This window comes from Lycium barbarum, chromosome 7 (assembly GCF_019175385.1).
Source record: "Lycium barbarum isolate Lr01 chromosome 7, ASM1917538v2, whole genome shotgun sequence".
NCBI classification, from domain to species: Eukaryota; Viridiplantae; Streptophyta; class Magnoliopsida; order Solanales; family Solanaceae; genus Lycium; species Lycium barbarum.
In genome coordinates, this window is record NC_083343.1 from 106,035,524 (window position 1) to 106,057,020 (window position 21,497).

Genomic DNA, 21,497 nt, shown 5'->3' on the forward strand with positions numbered 1-21,497 from the left:
GATGATGTGGGTAGCACATTGACACATTGAATCTCTGACCCGTAATGAGTCATGTGGAACTTAGGTCGAGGGAGAGATTGTTGGGTGTGCGAACAAAGTACCACATTGGTAGCTGAAAAGAAAAAGGAGCTACTTATATGGAGTTGGATACTCTCAATGATGTGAGGCCTTTTGGAGAAAACCGTGCGGGCTTGGCCCAAAGGGAACAATATCATATTATGTTAAGAGTATCTTTGGGCCGTTTTAGCCCAACATTTCTATCACGTGTCTGCTCAGAATCTGTTGGTGGACTCCCAGGTTGGTTATTAATGAGCAAAATATGAAAGATTGAAAGTTGACTTTTGGAGTGCCTGGATCAAATTAACCCTAGAGAAGATTCTGGCTTATTCATTGCAGTTGAGTAAGATCACCAAAGAAGTTCAATCGTTTTACTTGCAGGTCTCTTATTGACTTTGGTTGGAATGGGACAAGAAGGGATATCTGTGAGTGTCACATTGTCTTATTTTACTTGCTATATATTCATCACAATTTTTTGAATTATAAATGGTGTTTGAACTAAAACGTTTCCTTGAAATTTTTTATACTTTTTACTTTTTGGTTTTCATACATTTTGTCTTATATAAAGTTATCCTGAGATGAATTTGAATGGATATAAATGGTCAGTGAGGATTCGTATAGTTGACCCCAACTTGTTTGTGATTAAGGCATTGTTGTAGCGTGTAAATGGTGTTTGAAAATTTGATACCACTTACAGTATTTGTTTGTAGGTCAATCTTTGGGTTCCTCCGGATCTCTATCTGTTGGTCGATGCAATGAAATCATTCATCCCAAATGTTGCCATGGGTGATAGACATAGTATTCTCCATATGGATGGATTAGATGAAGTTGTTAATGCTTCTTCAAGGAAGTTTGGTCATCTTTTTACTCCCATTAATGATGGAGTTGTCAAAATATCTGTTGTTCTCTTGCCACCACGTTGCTCGAAAGTGTGTGGCTCAATGATTGAAGGATCCTCCGAGCCAAATGCTCCAGTAGTTGGTGGTTATCATTTAGCAGAAGACCTTCAAGCACAATGGATGAATCTCATAGCCAAAGTTGCATTAAATCCTGGTGAGCTTTCGGTGGTTTATATTTGTGAGTTGCCGGAGATCAAAGGGAAGTTCCATCCAGATAAGGCTGGTGCTCTTGGGGTGGAACCTGGGCCAAAATATCGTCAATTGAAAAGTGGGAATCCAGTGGAGTCAGATCACCAAAACATCATAGTAAGTCAGTACGATTCTTTTCAAAGTTTATCTTGGACTTGATAGTCTATCTCACTAAGTTCTCGATGCTTTGCTTGCATTGTGTCACCGTGCAGGTTCACCCTTGTGATGTTATGGAGCCTTCCGTTCCAGGTCCTATTTTCTCCTTGTTGACTGTCCAACACTCTCTCATCTGCAAGAGCTGTAATCCTTACAGTCTCTTACTCCATATTACTCGAATTCATCAGAACAACCCGTTGAAATGTGCAAAAAAGTACATTGTTTGATACATCTTATCCCAGCATCAGTAACAAATACAACTGTGTGTGAGCAGTGGATGACCAGATTTGGTGAAGCCCAGCACATAATGGCAAGACATGAGCCGTAAGTACCTTATAATGTTCCTCTTCTTTTTAACTGCATAACTAGCTTTCTCTTCTGATTTATGTTTCCTGTTTATATAGTTATATATGTTTATTATTCTTGTTGGTCATCTGTAGGAAGAATATTGAGATTCCAATTCTGAATTCCAGTTCGAGAATTGCTGCAAGACTTAACTACTTGAGTCCAGGTTTTTGGTCTCTTCAGTAATTGAAGAGCTTACCATCAGTCTCAAAGTTCCCGAGGGAGGTATACCTAACTGAAATTCTGTTTGGATGAGCAATATACTTTACCCCTGATAATGACTTGACCGTGGGTTTGTTGGCCTAATCAAGCAGCTATTTTAATTTTGTTCTTTTCAGTTGTTTCTTTCAACTTCATGTCAGATCATTTATGCGGAGGACCTCCTCAAGGTGAGAGAATCGATTTAGTTTGGTTGAAATGGTTTAGACCTGAAATTAGAACCTGCAATAATTGCTGCTTCTATGTCAGTTAAAAAAAAATAAAAAATCTTGCCTATCAAAAGAAAAAAGGACTTAAGAAAGTACATACCAACTTTAACTTGATTGCTTTGGAATGTACATATACAGATATATTTTCCATAAAATACACTGCCATCTATCTTATGCAAGTTATTCACTTTTATTCTTGGTTTTCTTATAATGAACTTTGTTTTCTGGAACAGTTCCATCTTGTTCCATACAAAGATCTTGGATTAGACAGTTCTGGTGTTCCTGCTACTATTTCTTCGACAGAAATCTTAAATGACGTAACTTCGAAAATTCTAGAAATTATAAGTGCTTCTGAACATATTACCTAACTGTGGCATCAGAACAACGGAACAATTGAAGCGCCACTGTTGCATGAAACTGGATTACCTGGCTGTTTGGAAAGTATAACACGAGAGGATTTGGAGATTGTTCTTCTCGGAATTGGTTCATCGTAGCCTCAAAATACCGAAATGTTAGTTCTATATTTATTAATCTTTTTTCAGAGGGAATTATTCTGTTAGATTGCGGTGAAGGAACTCTGGGACAACTAAAAAGAAGGTAAAGTGGAAGTTCATTTATTTAAGCCTATCATTATATAGTTTTTGCCTAAACTTAACGTGTGGTATAATGTGCTCTTTCTAAAACAGATGTGGTGTTGAACGTGCTGATGAAGCTGTGAATAAGGTGTTTCTGGATTTCTCATATTCATGAGGATCATCACGCTGGTCTTGCAAGCATTCTTGCTTGGAGAACTCCCCATGAACCTTTAATTGTTATAGGTCTTTGCCACTTGAAATATTTCTTGATAGGTACCAATTGCTCGAGGAACTAGATATGCAGTTCCTTGATTGTAGGGATACTACAGAAGCTTCACGGGAGGCTTTCGAGTCAAATGAAAAAAATGATGCTAATGGGAATGAGAGCAGGCTAAAGAACATGCTCAGAGAAGCGGGATTGGGGGCATTAAATAGTTTTCCTGTTATTCATAGTCCACAAGCTTATGGAATCATCATGAATTCTGCTGATAAGACTAATGTTCTTGGGAAGAAGATACCAGGTTGGAAGATTATTTACTCTGGTGACATGAGGCCTCATCCAGAACTTGTTGAAGCCTCTCGTGGAGCAACAGTTCTCATACATGAGGCATGTCACTAAATGTTGCTGATATATTTTCTGTTAAATCCTATTCTTCTATCCCAAATCACTTGCACACTTTTGATATATTTTTGCCCAAACCAAAAGCTGACTTACAGTTTGGTTATTCTGTGCCATTTGCTGCAGGCTACTTTTGAAGATGACAAGGTGGAAGAAGCTATCGAAGCAGGGGAAGCAGCTGGAGCATATCTCATTATCCTCACTCACTTCAGCCAAAGATACCCAAAAATTCCAGTACTTGATGAAACATATAAGCACAAAGCATGCATTGCTTTTGATCTGATGAGTGTTAACTTACCTGATCTGCCCATGGTTCCAAGTGTTCATCCATATCTTAAACTCCTATTTCCTGATGAAATGGTTGTCGATGAAGCTGATGATGCCAATGTTGCTATAGCAGCCTAAGTTGCTCAGACTCAGGTGCGGGTGTCCGATACGGGTGCGGATCTAGAGTTAAAGTTGATGATCTAAATGAAAAGTGAGTACGAGTTGATTTTACTTTATTACTTACAATAAAGGCCAATATACTGTAGGAAGTTCTATTTAAACAAGTGTGTCCCTTTCAAGTAAAAGATGCGTAGCTCTGTTCAAATAAAAGTTTCCAGAGAAACATAGTATAAGGGAAAAGGCAAAATAAAAAAGAATGAGAAACTTTATTTTCCTAACTTCACTTATTTTCCTAACTTCACAAATGCAGGAATCGAAGTTCGCTTTTTATGAGACATTTTTTCATTTTGTTTGGGAAATTATCCTATTTTCTAAAATATGCTGTTTGGTGCCAACTCCCAACAAAGGTGCAATCAAACTAAAAAAAGAGAATCTCTCTCTTGAATGCTTTTGTTCCTGTTCCTTTCCTAGATAGTTTCATAGGTTTGGTTATGTACATAACTAATTGCTCGAGATCAAAAGAACTACACGCTTTCTGTTTCTGTATTTCCCTTGTCATCGTTCTTTCAGCTGAGGGCCTCGTGGTAGAGGTAAAGTCTACGTGCACTCTACCCTATCCAGACCTCACCTGGTGGAATTACACTGGGTTTGTTTTTGTTGTTGCTATTGTTGTTATTTCCCTTGTCAAAGAAGAGAGTGTCAAACCCATTGCTTCTACTTTCTGCACTTCGTTTCAAATGCTAGGATCTTTTTGGCTTTTCTAGGAGCAATTGGTGTGGTTATTCATTAAAGACCATCCAGAATATACCCTTTCTCTAATATGCAGAGGATTACTTACAAGACATCAAAATCAACAATATTGCATTTGTTCATTCACTTTGGTACACGTACTTTCTTGAGATATTTGACAGAAAGCATGCAGAAAACCAGAATAAATTATGAATTTGCCCCAATAGGAAACATTCAATAAAAAAAAAGTGTCTTGATTTCAAATAATCTGCCATCATCGCAAGGGACACAATCCTTTCTTCTTCTTTTTTTGGATAAGGATGAGGCATACCAATACTAATCAATTGAAGAGATGAACTCAACACACCAGTAATTGGTCATACTCGACAACATTAGGTAACTTTTAACTCTTGTGCCCGCAAAAAAAAAAAAAAAAAAAAAGAAGAAGAAGGAGGAAATATACAAAGCTTGTGGGTATACTCTTTACAAGTTTGAACATCTTGAAATGTACAGATAACCTTGAATTGAAAATTATGAGTCAAAGTACTAATAATTAACAAGGAAGCCTTTGTGCAGAACTCTCATTCTAGGCAGTTGTATGAACACATGAACACAGTACGCGGTTCAATATTTTAGTGGCAAGAAAATGTGTACTTTGTTGACTATATGCTTAGATATACTTAAGATACTGATCACTAAACAATGCAAGTGTTTTCCAAAATCGTGTCAATAGACTTACTTCTCCATACAGTACACCAGGTATTATTTAGAGAGGTGTCGACAGTAAGATTTATGCCCAGAGGATTTAAGACAATTGAGGTACTCTTTCTTCTCCTAAATCAAACAATATAGAAGAGTAAGTAACAATAATGAATGAACCTTGCAAACGAAAAATTATGCTCTATCAACAACCTTCTATCATACTTTTATCTTAAAAGAAGGAAGGGGAAAAAAGAAGCCAATACCAAAACCAATAAAGTATGAGATCTTTGAAAGGATTATACCAGGTCACATGAATGCATATGGTCCAGAGGAAAAACTCCTTTATCAGGGGAAGAAAAAGGATAGAGGCAAATTAATTGTTCCTTTCATCGCGGATAATTTAAATTCCATGATTCTGTAAGTAGCATGTGAGAGTAAAGCCAAGCCATCCGCCACAAAGCACAAAGATCCCCAACTTAGGCACTTATGTCAAATCAAACACTAAGTGAGGAAACAATTATCTACGGTTACGTTCATAAAAGTACAAATAAGAACACATGATGCTGATACCCATGAACTCACTCATTAATTTTCAAGTTCCAAGCTTTATTCTGACGGCATTGGAGAGGCGTGAAAATTAACCTTTGTGGGTAAAAGTTTTACAATCATCGAATAGATGGATGACCATTTGCCTAAACATTGTAATAATTATCTTGTTAAAATGTTTCATGAGGTCAGAGTCTTACAAAGTAAAATCACAAAGTTAAACAACAGGTCCCCTGTGGAGTACTAACTGATCTACTTAGCTTTTTTGGGATTATATGGTTCTAAATTTTGTACTGTATTGGATGCAGACAAGTTGACAGCTGATGCTGCTCTTGATCCGTTCGGGCTTGTAGCTATTGCAGTTTTCCATGGATTTGCTTGGTTTGTGCAAGTTTCAATTGCCGCTAATATCTCCGGTGGTCACGTGAACCCTGCTGTTACCTTTGGATTGCTCTAGGCGGCCAAATCACCGTTTTTATCGGCCTCTTCTACTGGATTGCTCAATTTTGGGTGCCATTGTAGAGTTTGTCAGAATAAAGTGACACAAGCATAAACATAAGTCGGTACCTTTGTTAATTATCTTGAACCTTATGTAGGCTTCTTTCCCCTTCGCAATAATGTGATGGGTCTAGAATGAAAATTCAAAAAAAGTAGACAAACATCAAAATTTGATCAAATAACTCAAATTTCGGAAATGTTTTGAGGAAAGTGGACTTTGCAGAACTCATTACATGAAATGCATTTTGAGCAGAAATTGCATCCTGAAAATGCACAAATCCACAGCATTATCCATCCTACATTCTCAATTTTTTTATTAAGATGCGTAATAGTAAACAAGAAAAAGGTTTGAGCAAATGATAAACCAACAATAACCAACAACAATGTAAAACAAACATACCTTATAGTTTTGAGTTGAACATCAAGACCGTGAATTGGTCAAAACTGTTTGACAATAACGTGGAGGTCACTTCTTGTTGTGTTGGTTGGCAATCCTCCAATGTATAATGATTTGCATGTAAACAAACAATTCAGAAAAATGGTAAAACATGATAAATTTCCACAGCTATTTGATTTAAGACAATGCAAATTTACATTCGATATCCTCATTGGAATTATCTTGTTGCAGCACTGGTTGAAGGAGATGCATCTTTCGACACACCTCTCGAACTAGACGTCAGCGCCTTAACTAAGCCTCCATTGGCTTGAGGTTTTTTTAGGTGTTGATGGGAGACCAGCATCTACAGCAGTTCATATAGTATTGTATGGGACATTCGTAGGCGGTGAGGACCTGCCCTACTTCATCTATAGGAAGAATTTCGAATTAGGCAAAGCTTTAGATGTAAGAAACTCTAAGAAAAACTTTGTAATCTCCGTATAGCTAGCATCTGAACCAAATGATCCCTGAACTTATAACTAACCATTGAAGCATAACTAATTTTAGGAGTCTCATTCTCAACGACGGGAGCTGTCTCAACAACTGATTTTTCTTTTTTGCTCGGAGTGATTGATGGCTTCTTGCCAACTTGATCATCAATTATCACCGTAGTATCTGGTTTTTAGAAACTTCCTTGACATCAGCTTTGAAATTATCTTCAGCTTTGTTTTCAGTAGCTAGTTCTGAATGCAATACTAATTCCAAAAGGGAAAAAATAAGAAAAGTTACACTAAGGAGCACCTCGAGAAAACCGACTAGAGGTATACAAAACATACTGTCATGTCCTCAACGGAGGCCACCGCCACCCTTTTCACCACCACTCCAAACCGCCGTTCATACCGTCGCTACAACTATAACGACGCTTTCCACATCACCACCATCACCACTAAGCAATGTGGACAACGGAAAGAGGAGGAGCTAATGGCAGTGTTAGTGGTGATGGAGGTGAAATGGAAGGCGTCGTTACAGTTGTAGCAACGGTATGAACGGCGATTTGGAGTGGTGGTGGAAAGGGTGACGCTGGCCTTCGTTGAGGACATGACGGTATGTTTTGTATACCTCTGGTCGGTTTTCTCGAGGTGCTCCTTAGTGTAACTTTTTTTCTCCCTTTTGGAATTGCTATTGCATTCAGGAACAGCTACTGAAAGCAAAGCTGAAGATAACGTCAAAGCTAATGTCAAGGAAGTTTCTGATAAATCACATACTAAGGTGACAAATGATGATCCAGTTGGCAAGAAGCCTTTAATCACTCCGAGCAAAAAAGAAAAATTTATTGTTGAGACAGCTCCATTCATTGAGAGTGAGACTCCTAAAGTTAGTTATGCTTCAATGGTTAGTTATAACTTCAGGGGTCGTTTGGTTCAGATGCTAGTTATACGAAGATTATAAAGTTTTTCTTAGAGTTTCTTACATCTAAAGATTTGCCTAATTCGAAATGTTTCCTATAGATGAAGTAGGGTAGGTCCTCACCGCCTACGAATGCCCCATACAATACTGTGTGAGTTGTTGCAAATGCTAGTCTCCACCTAAAAACCTCAAACCAATGGCGGCTTACTTAAGGTGTTGACGTCTAGCTCGAGTGGTGTGTCCAAAGCTACAGCTCCTTCAACCAGTGCTTCAACAAGACAATTCCAATGATGAAATCATGTGTAAATTTGCATTGTCTAAAATCAAATAGTTGAGGAAATTTTACCATGTTTGACCGTTTTCTGAATTGTGTGTTTACACGTTTACAGTCAAATCGATATACATTGGGGGATTGTCAACCAACACGACAAGAAGTGACCTCCACACCATTGTCAAACAGCTTGGACCAGTTTACAGTCGCGATGTTCAACTCAAAACGTACAAGGTGTATTTGTTTTACATTGTTGTTGGTGACTCTTATTTTATCATTTGCTCAAAACTTTTTCTTGTTTACGATAATGCATCTCAATAGAAAAATTTGTGAATGTAGGATGGATACTGTTGCAGATTTGTGCATTTTCATAATGCAATTTCTGTTCAAAATGCAGTTCATGTAGTAAGTTCTGCAAAGTCCACTTTCTTCAAAACAGTTTTGAATTTTGAGTTATTTGATCATATTTTGATTTTTGTCTACTTTGTTTTAATTTTCATTCTAGACCAATCACATTATTGTGAAGGGAAGAGAAGCCTACATATGATTCAAGAGAATTAACAAAGGTAGGTGTCTTATTATGTATATGATTGTGTCACTTTATTATGTCATAATCTCAAGTGGTAAATTAGACGAAAACTTGTGAATACCTCTGAAGGAAGAGTATTGAAACTGAAAAACCAAATAAGGGACAAAGAAAAGTGAAGATTAGGTGATGAATTTATAGTGGCGAGAGAATATTAAAGCAGTAATTCTTGGGAGGATTTTCTCCAATCCCAACTAGTATTTTATCTGTGAGACTGAAACTCTTAACACTACCATATGATTCAAGAGAATTAACAAAGGTAGGTGCCTTATTATGTATATGATTGTGTCACTTTATTATGTCATAATCTCAAGTGGTAAACTAGACGAAAACTTGTGAATACCTCTGAAGGAAGAGTATTGAAACTGAAAAACCAAATAAGGGACAAAGAAAGTGAAGATTAGGTGATGAATTTATAGTGGCGAGAGAAAAATATTAAGGTAGTAATTCTTGGGAAGATTTTCTCCAATCCCAACTAGTATTTTATCTGTGAGACTGAAACTCTTAACACTACCAAATCATTAAATATATTCCTTATATGTATATTGTAATTTTTTAATACTTCTTATAGACATTAGTTAACCATTGAAAAGCTTTTAATGAGATTAAAATATGAGGCAGACGCTTGGACATGAATTAATTGATATTTAAAGGAAAAAAGTAGTATTTGAAGTTCCTTTTATCGAAAACCCTAAGTTGCCACTAATGGAACTAATAAACTATATATTATAAATAATTGTCTAAGATTTTTATTAGCTGATAATATACAAAAATAATTATGTTAGAATTATTGTTTTTATGCATATTAGGGAATGAAGTTTCTTTAAGACACAAAATATTTTCATTGTATGATTTTCTTATACAGTCAAACCTCGTAATAACAGAGTCATTTGTCCGGATTAATTAATTTTAGCTTCTATAGCTAATTGTTGTTATGAAGAACATATAATATAATATAACATAACATGAAATTCGTTTCCACGGAGAACTGGCTATTATAGTGATATGTTTAATGTAGAATAGTAGCTATAAAAAGTTCTAATTGTATATGATAATTTTTTTTAAAAAAAAAAATACTCAATTTGTTGAAACCCTAATCATGATTTATGCACAATTTTGAATAGTCTTTCCCCTTCTACCATCTTAATTTTTTCTGTTTGTTTAATATTCAATATCTTTTTAATTTTATCAATTACCAATTTTACTATTGAAAAATTATTATTTTTCAGATGTCGAATTTCTTTATATATGCTTTAATATCAAGGATCGACAAAATTGAGTCTTCGACAAGCTTAGACGAATCAAATAATTCTGAAATTCATGAAAAGAATTTAAAAAATAAATAAATAAACATGTAACTAACCTCTTCTGAGAATTTCGCGTGATCCAATTATACTTAAATTGATGATCATTTCATGCATTTGGAAATACTTAAACCAGTCGTAGAAAAGAAGAACTTCAATTGAATCTACAAAAATCAAGTAAGATAGATCATTCAATCGATTTTCTCGCCACTTCCGAGAAATGATTATGTATTAGGAGATCACATCTGAATCTTCGCTTAGTCGGCAGCGTTCATCAAACATGCAAATTTAGAAGGATGACTTCTACAAAGCACCATAGATTATTCAAATGATCTCTCGTTATCGGAGAATCAACTTTTTCGGTGTATCCGAGGAATGAAATTGTATCATGAGACAGTATCTAAGTCTTCGCCTAGTCGCAAGCGCTCATTGGGCGGTCTGAGTTGGCCAAAACATATGAATAAAAGTTAAAAGGAAAATACATATTATATATGATTCTTAAAGTAAAGGAAAAGAAAAAAAAAGTAAGAAATAATAGATTTTCACTAAGGTTCGGCCCAATGTTTTGCTGCTCTTAAAAAGAGTATAAAGTGGAGTCATACTGTTAGCTGTACTTTTCGAATCAACTTGGTATTTTGCATTTTATGAAGATATGGTGACGTCATTGTTAAATACTTAGTTAAAAAAAATTATATTTATCATTCAAATATTGACACGCACATTAAAAACAAAATAGTAATTAATAAATATATTTAGCGAAATTATTGTTCACTTGTCCTTCAATGGCTAGTTAATTATTATTCAGCTCCTTGATGTGGAACAGTAATTTGGTGAAATTAAAAAAAAAAATTAATAGCTTTTTATTTTTTAAAATGACAAATATTTTGGACTAAACCTTCTGACTAAAGTGACAAATTTAAAGGACCATAAGGGAAATCTAAGGTGTATTACCTCGATCCATATTATTTGTGTGTTAAAGTTAAGCTTTAAAAAAAATATTTAACCGTCTTAATTGTAAGGATTAAGACTTAATCAACACTCTGTTAGTAGGAACAATAAGGGTACATTTTAAAAAATAACAAATGACTTCGTCTTAATGCGTCAAATATTTTATCTCACCATTTGTACTAAAATGATAGGATTAGCTATCCCATATAGAAGGTGGGATAGCAAATCCGATGTAATATCCCAACAATCAAACCACCCCTTATAGTCTATTTAGCAAAGAATGTTATCTTTTATATTTAGTACAGTAATTGTTTAATTCCAATATCCTGCATAGCATATTTAAGACTATAAAATTCAAGGACATTTTGTTACATTAACATATTTTTATTTTAAGAGCATAAGATTTAAAAATCTCTTTTACTTATTTAAATTCGTGTTCGATCAAATTAAAACACATAAATTGAAACGCCAAAATAATTACAATTAGGTTGTACAAATATATATGTTACGCAGAACATAGTTATAAATAACACATGTCAATAACAAATGTTTTGTGCTCATTAACAACAAGCATGGAGAACGACACATGTAGTTTTGATTTTTCTGAGGTCAAAAGTGAATAATAATGTGCTGGCATTGCATTGGACCAATTTGAAATAATAAATGTAATTTGTCTAAATAAAAGGTTATTAATGAAACCAATTAGATCGATTGACTTTTTTTGAAAATAAAAACTAAAAATCAAAGCTGTTAGTTTACCCCTTGAGATTATGACCATAAATATGAAATCAGATTGATTGGAAGTTGAAATTTTGTTTGGACATGCAATATGAATCTCAAAAGTTGGACTTTTTCTTAGGTGCAATTACATATGAAAAGCTTGTTAACGCTCAAATTTTCTTATACAGTTTGTTTCATGAAATTTATTAATATTTTAATTCGCATACAAATTAAAAGATACTCCTCTCCTTACTATTTTAGACATTAGAATAATAGAAATTACTAATTACTATTAAGAATAAGTTGATAACATGAAAAATGAAGTGACCGACTTACAAAAATCGATTAATTTTTTATTTGATTAATTTGAAGTGTACAAATATTATTTTGCCTCTATATGTAAATTCAACTACACAAATATACAGTAATTTACTATATAAGTATATATTGTTATTATTATTTCTAAAATTTTGGTAACTTTGTGAGAATTTAATGAGCATATTATTTAAATTTTAAGTTTGGGAAAAGACAATTTAAATTCTTTGACAAATACATAGGGAAGAAACAGTTGGGAGGGTTGGGAACGTGAGGGAATTAACTTGGGCAAGAAGAGTGTGGTGATGGAGGATGACATAAGAAGAGGACATTTTAGTCCAAGCATTCAAAAATATATATAGCAGCTACAGGAAGATTCGCTTAGGCCCAACCATATTGCTTCATTTTAACTGAAATGACCGACATGCCCCCCAAAAGCCAAACATGCATGTTGATGTGTCGTGTGCTTATTCCCATTTAGGCTTAAGTCATCGATAAACCCTTGAATTTGTCCAAAAATTTCACTTGAACACTCCAACTGAGCCCAGTACCATCTAAACACTTAACTTCTACCTAAAATGTGTCATTTAGACACCTCTAGCTTAAACCAAAAGTAAGAAACAATGCGTGTAGTTCACGCTCGCTGATGTGGTAAAAAAAAGTCAATATAAAAGAGACACGTGGCCTTTAATTCCACATAATCAAATATAAAAATAAATACAAAACTCTATGTTTTTTCAACATTAATAAAAAACAAAAAGAAAAAGGGAACTATCTCTCTCTTCTCAGTCATGCTCCCAATATCCATACTCTTCTCTTCACACTTTCATCCACCATTGATGACCCAGGTTCCCAATTTGTTCTTCCTTTTCAATCCTCTATCTTTACTGATATATATGTATATATATTCACTAACATTCACTTTTTAATCTCTTTCATGTCTATCCGAAAATCCCTCTCCTTTCCCCCTTTTAATTCATTAGAAATTTCATTGTTTTTCTTCAATCATGATGTCTGGTGGCAAATGATACTAACATAATTCAAGAATTTACGGTTCTTCTTAGTCCTCTTTCAGTGAAGGTTGTGGCAATGGAGTGTCGGGGGGGGGGGGGGGGGGTGTATGGTGTATGACTTCGTGTTTTAGGGGTTTTATCTTTGAAAAAATATTAATAAAGTTATTTTTGGGTCAAAATTGGTATTGATGTATACTGATAACGGGGCGGTATGATTTTTTACTGGTGACGTTTAATTGTGATTATGTGGGTGTAAGGTGTGAATGGAGGAATCAAGAAGTGAAATATTGGTGGCTTCAAAATTTTTGAAGAGCAAAAATATTATGGAGATGGGCGGGTTCGGTTCTGGTGGAAAATCATGACGGGTTTGGTGATAAAGGCAGTTGTTGTGGCGGTGGAGGTTGACACAAAAGTGGTGGCGGCAGTCAAGGACAGTGGGTGGAGAGAAGATGGGCCAAAAGAGAAATAGTGAAATTATGTTTCTTTTTAATTGTTTTTTCTTCCATTGACACTTGTCATTGGGACCCATGTAGCAACAATATTAATGCAGTTCACGCTCTCTTAAGCAGTGTGCAACACCAGCTGGCACTAGGCCTGTGCACGAATCGGTTCGGTTCGGTTTTGGCCATCATCGAGTTGAAATTTCGACTTTCTAAAATTCTCAACCAAACTCGATCCATTCTAGGTTCAATTTGATTCGTTTTTATTGTTTCGGTTCGGTTACACAAATCGATTTGTTCGGTTTATTCGAAATTTAAACAAGCAACTATTTCATTTCAATTTTAGAGTAAATATAACAAAAAATAATGAGATCCTAAACTTGCAGCCTTATAACCAAGACATTAACCAAGAAAAAATCATAAACTTGCAAGCATAATAGCATATAAATAGCAAAACAAGAGCTTGACAACTTGTGCAAGCATACAAATCTGTCAACACCACGTTACATATACCAAATTAGTCATATTAGTCACTAGTGGCATATATATTCGGTTTGTTCGGATCGGTTCGGTTGATAATTGAAGTAAACCGTATCCGAACCGTTAAACCGTAATATTTTACAATTGCATTTGTAAATCGAAATCGAATTGTATTATCCAAATTAAATTATCCGAATTGTTTCGAATCGGTTCGAAAATTCGGATTGAACCGATTTGTGCACAGGCCTAGCTTGCACGAGGGGTTCAAATGACACATTTTATCTTATGTTCGAGGGTCCAGATAGTCGACGTTTCAGTTAAGGGGTCTAAATGAAAAATCAGGACAAGTTCAGGGGTCCATCTATGACTTTGGCCTTCCCATTTATAAGATAGAAGAAATATCTTAAAAGTTAAAAATGGATGAAAAAAAGCTCGTTATGGATATTGGATGTAAGAAAATAAATTAATGTTATATTGTGTTTACCTGATATTTCATGGGATATTATCACGAACCAATTTCACTAAGTCGTGCAAGCACCTACCTTTCCCACCTCGGTAGGTGAACGCTTAACTCAACTTTCACAAATAATAGAAAATAGTGGAAGAATAGTGGAAGAAAGTAAAACAACATAAGTCTCACAATACAATATAAATAAGTGCGGAAGTAAATGAAATTCACTTCAGTAACTGGTCTGGTCATACAAGAGCATCTAAACTAAATACTACAAGTCTGAATAATAATACAAAAATAGTCTCAAAATCATGTCTCAGAATGAAAAGCAAGACATAATAATAGGAAGAGTCTTGGGGCAGCGAACGTCTAAATGCTCACCCTAAAGAGACTCGAATCAGCAATCCTCAAATATCAGCCACGAGGGGTAGAAGTGGATCCAACCTAGTACTCTGCATTCATAAAAGATTGCAGCAAGTACAGGTCAGTACAAACAACAAGTACTGGTAGGTATCATAGGCTAACTAAGACTAGCTAACGTATATAAAGACAACAAAGGTACAAGTCAACACATAAAACAACAAGGTACAAGTCAACACGAATCCATATCCACGGTACAAGACATCACCTATGTTATAGCATCTAAATCCAATTGTGTCAAGTCTCAGTATAACCAATCCGAACCAGTACATCACAATCATAGCACAACAAGTCGTCACCTATGTCATAGCATCCAAAACCAACTGTGCCAAGTCTCAGTACAACCAATCTGAACTAGTACATCACAATCATATCATAATAATATCACAGGAAACCAAAAGGTACAATGCAATGCAATAATGTATGTATGATGAATGCGATGCATATGCACCGTACATATGTACTCCAACCGATAGAACATCACATCTTGGCAGCACAACCCATGAGGGACCCGCGAAGTCCATGTATCGCTCGTCCTGGCAACAACCTCGGCGACAAGCACTCTCTCAATCCCGGCAAGAGACCTCGAGCATCGAGCACTCATTCGTTCCTGGCAAGAGACCTCGAGCAACGTACACTCATTCCGCTCCGGTAAATGACCTTGGATCACTGACTTTTATCTCTCTTTTACGCTCTCCGGCAAAGACCTTGGAGGCTACACTCTCTCACTTATCATCATCAGTGCCATAACAATGCAATATCAATGTATCATGGAAATGCGTATGAATACGATGCAATGTAATATCAACAACCAATTCAATCCCAAATAGTACCACACATGGCACACAAGTAATATCAATAATAAGGCTACACAATAAGCCACAGTGGAATCACAATTCTCATCTCAATATCAATCAAGTAAAGTACCGCAATATCATAGCCATGATATATCACTAATCACCAATATCCGATGTCTCAACGTGGCAATGAGCCAATAAGTAAATAGAACAGGATAAGTCAAAAACGCAACGGGTGGCTAGCCCCTAAATCACACAACAAGGCCCAACCTAAGACAATAACCAACCCAACTTCATACTCGAAGGTTTACATGCATTCTCCGATAATATCATTTAAACATAAGCTTCGCTAATCGAAGTCTCACTATAAGGTAAACCGTAACCTACTGGGAAGGCCGAACAGCAAGCTCGAAGTGTCAATCGTGCCCTTTGCCCTTTTGTTGCGCCTCACAGTAATGAAAGTCTTGTCATACCCGAATATGGAATTAGAATCATGAAGAAGGCACCCAAATAACCAAACTCCTATTTAACCCCCAAATCTTAACCCAAGAAATGGGATTTATGAACTAACAAGATGAAATTAGGAATTTATAAGTCTCAACAATTAGCACTCTAGGTGATCAATTCCTATCAACAATTAGCTAATTTAACTCATAGATTAGAGAAATTTGGATTCTAGAACAAACTCTCAAATTTGGGTATAAACCCTAAGCTTAAACCCATAAATTTATCACTTACAATGGAAGATATAATCTTATCAACAATGATTTCATCCAATCCTATGGTTACATTAGCCAACTTCATCATCAATTTGTACTTAGGAATTCTACAACCAATTTTAAGAAATTATCATAAAACTCATCTTCCCTCTTTAATTCATCAACAAGTAATGGGTGATTCAATTCTATTAATCATTATCTCAACAACTTTCATCCCTAAAGAGCTAAACCCACAATGATTCACACTTTGGAAGACTAAAACCCATTTAGAGAAGAAACCATAAAAACCCCATTTTATCTTTCAATTTCTAAAGATTTCCTACCATGGATTCTTACTTAGGGAAGGTAAATGAAAGAGATTAAGATTAGGGAACTTATCCTTATGAGAAATCTGACAAAACCCTCCTCAAATCGCCTCCAAGATGCTAAGGAAATGCAATTCAGGAATAGGAGGAAGAAGGTTTTTCATAAGGAATTTAAATAAAAATCTAGTCCGTCGGCCGCTTCCCCGTTCAGGCCACCATTTTCGTGCACTGCTTCCGTGCCAAAGCGGTCACTAAAAATAATCTAAAATCGACCCCCGGAGCCATCCTGGAACCTCTCGGACACAAACCAAATACGCAGATATACATAAAAACGCGCTACGAACGCACTAGTGGCCTCAGAATTCTCAACGGAGGTCTCGTTGACCAAGTCAACTCCCAAAACCCTAAATTCAACTTCCTAACCCAACTCCCAAAAGGCACCCGATCACATTGGGAACCGAACCGAATATACACCTAAGTTCTAAATGACCATCCGGACCTCTCGAAATCGACAGATTCACGAAAAAGGTCAGTTTACCCAAAAGTTAACTTTGAGTCAACTACTTTTCGCTTTAAGCCAAAAAAAATCTAAATCGCACCCCAAATCATGTCTAATGACATCGAGAAGGGTGCCAACTGTCCCCGCGGGTCAAATATGAGCTACTAAATCTCGAGAAAAGGTCAACAGGTCAAAATAGTCGTAACGACTAAACGGGTCGTTCCAATGCTCTCTCGTGGATTAGAAAGAAAATGACTAACAATACCAACAGCATGAGCAACATCTGGTCTTGTACAAATCAGCGCATACATCAGACTGCCAACGGCTAAAGCATAAGGAACTTTCTTCATACCTTCCTTCTCATCATCACTAGAAGGACACTGCTTCATGCTCAATTTGAAGTGTATAGCTAAAGGTATACGGATAACCTTAGCTTTATCCATGTTGAACCTACGAAGTACTTTCTGAATGTACTTCTCCTGTGATAACCACAACTTCTTGGCCTTTCTGTCTCAAAAAATATGCATGCCAAGAATCTGTCTTGCTGGTCCCAAGTCTTTCATAGCAAAAGACTTATTCAACTCTTGCTTCAACTTCTAAATACTGTAAGCATTCTTACCAACAACAAGCATGTCATCAACATAAAGCAATAGAATGATAAAGTCACCATCAGAGAATTTTCGCACAAAAACACAATGATCTAAAGAAGTCTTCTTGAAGCCCTGTTGACTCATAAAATAACCAAACTTTCTGTACCACTGTCTGGGAGCTTGTTTCAAAACATACAAGATTTTTTTCAATTTGCAAACATAATTCTCTTTACCCTTGACTTCAAAACCTTCTGCCTGCTCTATATAAATTTCTTCATCTAGGTCACCATGGAGAAAAGCAGTTTTAACATCCATTTGTTCAACCTCTAAATTTAGACTTTGCAGCCAAGCCCAGAACAACCCGAATGGATGACATTTTCACAACTGGAGAAAAGATTTCATCAAAATCAACTCCTTTTTTTCTGATTAAAGCCCTTGACAAATAATCTAGCCTTGTACCGTGGAACTGGGTTACCATCTTGATGTTTCATTCTGAAAACCCACCTGTTTTTCAAAGCTTTTCTGTCTCTAAGAAACTTAACGAGATCAAATATATGGTTATCATGCAAGGATTTAATCTCATCTTGCATAGCCTCAAATCACCTTTCTTTTTCTTCACTATCCATGGCCTCATCAAAACTTTCAGGTTCTCCCCCATCAGTCAAGAGTACGAACTCATTGGGAGAATAGAACTCATTGGGAGAATAATGAGATGAAGGTATTTTCTCTCTAGTAGATCTTCTTAGAGAAGTCTCTGGAGCATCAATAGTAGCTGGTTGCTGACCAACCACATCATCTTCTACTAGAGTATCAACAACATCATAATGGTCATTCTGAATATGATCATTATCTTCATTATCAACTTGAGCTTCATCATTTTGAATATTTTCTTCAAGTGCTATAATTACAGGAATTGGATCAACATCAACTAAGCTCTCACTGCTCTGAGAACCAACCTTCCCAGCTTTGTCAAAATCTTCAATTGTTTAGTCTTCAAAGAACACAACAGTATGACTTCTAACAAGTTTCTTCTCAACTAGATCCTAGAAACGATAGACAAATTCTTCATGACCATAACCAATGAAGATACATTGCCTAGTTTTAACTTCCAGCTTTGACCTCTCATCCTTAGGAACATGCATAAAAGCCTTACACCTGAAGACTCTCAGATGAGTATAAGAGACATCTTTACCAAACCAAACTCTGTCAGGGACATCACCATCCAAAGCAACAGTAAGAGATAAATTGATAACATAAGCAGCAGTATTGAGTGCTTGTTCCCAAAATGAATCTAGCAACTTAGCACCTGAAAGCAAATATGTAGCCCTCTCGACTAAAGTTCTGTTCATCCTCTCTGCTAAACCATTTAACTGAGGAGTCTTTGGAGGAATTTTCTGATGCTGAATACCCTGCTGTCTACAATAATTATCAAAAGGAGTAATGTATTCACCACCATTGTCTAAGCGGATGCATTTTAGTTTCTTTCCTGTCTGTCTCTCAACCAAGGCCTGAAAAGTCTTGAACACATCAAGTACTTGATCCTTGGACTTCAAAGGAAATACCCAGAGTTTGCGAGAATGATCATCAATAAAAGTCACAAAGTAAAGTGCATCACTACGAGATCTTACTTTAAAAGGACCACATAGATCAGAATGTACCAACTCCAGCAAATCAAGCTTTCTTGAAGGCTAATGACTCTGAAAAGGAACTTTTTTCTGTTTCCCAGCTAAGCAATGAACACATCTCTTTAACTTTGCTTGTTTCACTCCAGAAAGCAAATTCTTCTTAACCAAATTATCAATCCCCTTCTCGCTCATATGACTCAGCCTTCTATGCCATAACTCTAATGAAGTATCATTCTTCACCAAATTTACTGAGTCACCACAAATGGAGCCCTGAAATAAGTACAAGTCAGATATCTTGTTACCTCGAGCCACAACTATTGAACCTCTAATAAGCTTCCACTGGCCACCACTAACGGTTTGATCATAACCCTCATCATCAAGCTTTCCTCCAGAAATTAAATTTAGACGGACATCTGGAGCATACTTGACATTGTTAAGAACCAACCTTGAACCATTCTTACTTTTCAAGCAAACTGTGCCGATGCCAAATACCTCAACCTCACTATCATTGCTTATTTGTAACATTCCACAATTACCTAGAGTATAAGAAGAAAATAATTCCTTCTTTGGCGTGACATGAGAAGTGGCATCTGAATCCACAAACCAAGTAGACTCATCACAAACAAAATTGATATCATTTTTACCACAAGCAACAAGAAGATCATTTTCAGCAACAACAACAACACGATTTTCATTATCGCTTTCTTTCTTTTGCTTTTTTTGGTCTCTCTTAAAATTGTAGCAATGTTTCTTGATGTGCCCTTTCAAGTGACAACAGTCACATGTAAGATTCTTGTACCTGGAGGATATTGACTTGCTCCTACTTTTGCCTCTTCCATTTTGACCTCTAATATTTCTTCTCGCCCTGTCTTCAGTAACTAAAACATCGGAGTGTAAAGTTGAAGAAGACAAAGCTTGAGATCTTCTTCTCATCTCTTCATTCAAAACACCACTCTTAGCATATTCCATAGTTACACCATCATTGGGAGCAGAATTAGTCAAAGAAACTCGAAGATTTTCTCAAGAGTCTGGCAGAGTATTAAGAAGCCAAAGTCCCTGTATTTCTTCATCAAACTTGACACCCATTCCAGACAGCTGATCAAGGACACCCTGAAAATCATTTTAATAATCAGAAATAGGACAACCCTCTTTATACCTAATATTCATCAATTGTTTCATTAGGAACAACTTACTATTACCAGTCATCGAAGCATAATGTGTCTCGAGCTTTTCCCACAAGATTTTAGCATTTGTCTCATTCACAATCTGATTTCGAACATTATCTTCAACTCATTGCCTAATATAGCCACAAACCTGTAAGTGCTCAAATTCCCAATCCTCATCTTCAATAGACTCAATTTTCTTAGAAACAAACACAGGTAAATGCAATTTCTTGACAAATAGAAGATCTTTCATCTTGCTTTTCCAAATATGGTAATTACTGCCATTTAAATAAATCATCTTGCTCATATTTTCCTCCATCATTCAAATAGACGATCAATACAACCAAATATAACCACAAGTTCTGATAGCACTTTGTTGGAAAGAAACAAGCAATAATCAATTTGCACGACGAGGTAACAACGGAAGAAATACCCAAGTCAAAATTTCTCACACTATTTGAACCAAGAGAAGACAATAAACACTAGCACAAGTGCAAATCCGGACAACAACTATACCAACAAAAAAATAGCAAAGCAAGAAAAGTAAATCAATTGCAAGAGACACCAAATTTACGTGGTAAAACCCTTTCAAGGTGGAGAGGAAACATCCACGGGATCTCCGGCCCACAAAAGCTCCACTATAATCAACAAGAGTTACAACGATATTCTCCAAATGGCTACAACATCAACACCAAGCACGGAGTGACAATACATAAAAGATAGCACCAAAACTAGTGAAGAAATGAGAGAAATCACCCCAAAAATGAGCTACTGTTCGTACTCAAAAACTGGAGTTAAAGACTACAACATCTGATCTCCACCATTGAAATCGAAGAACCAGATGTTGAGAACTCTCAGTTTAAATTTGAGAACGATCCAACGGTTAACGAATTGGGAAACGTAATTTGAAGAGGACTGCTGTAGCAGAAAATTTTTGG

The 21,497-nt window shown here is 36.1% G+C and overlaps 1 pseudogene; it reads left to right on the forward strand.

Annotated features, from left to right (window-relative positions):
* The first annotated feature begins 218 nt into the window (after positions 1 to 218).
* On the forward strand, positions 219 to 3,673 carry LOC132601699 (tRNAse Z TRZ4, mitochondrial-like; annotated as a pseudogene).
* Positions 3,674 to 21,497: the final 17,824 nt, after the last annotated feature.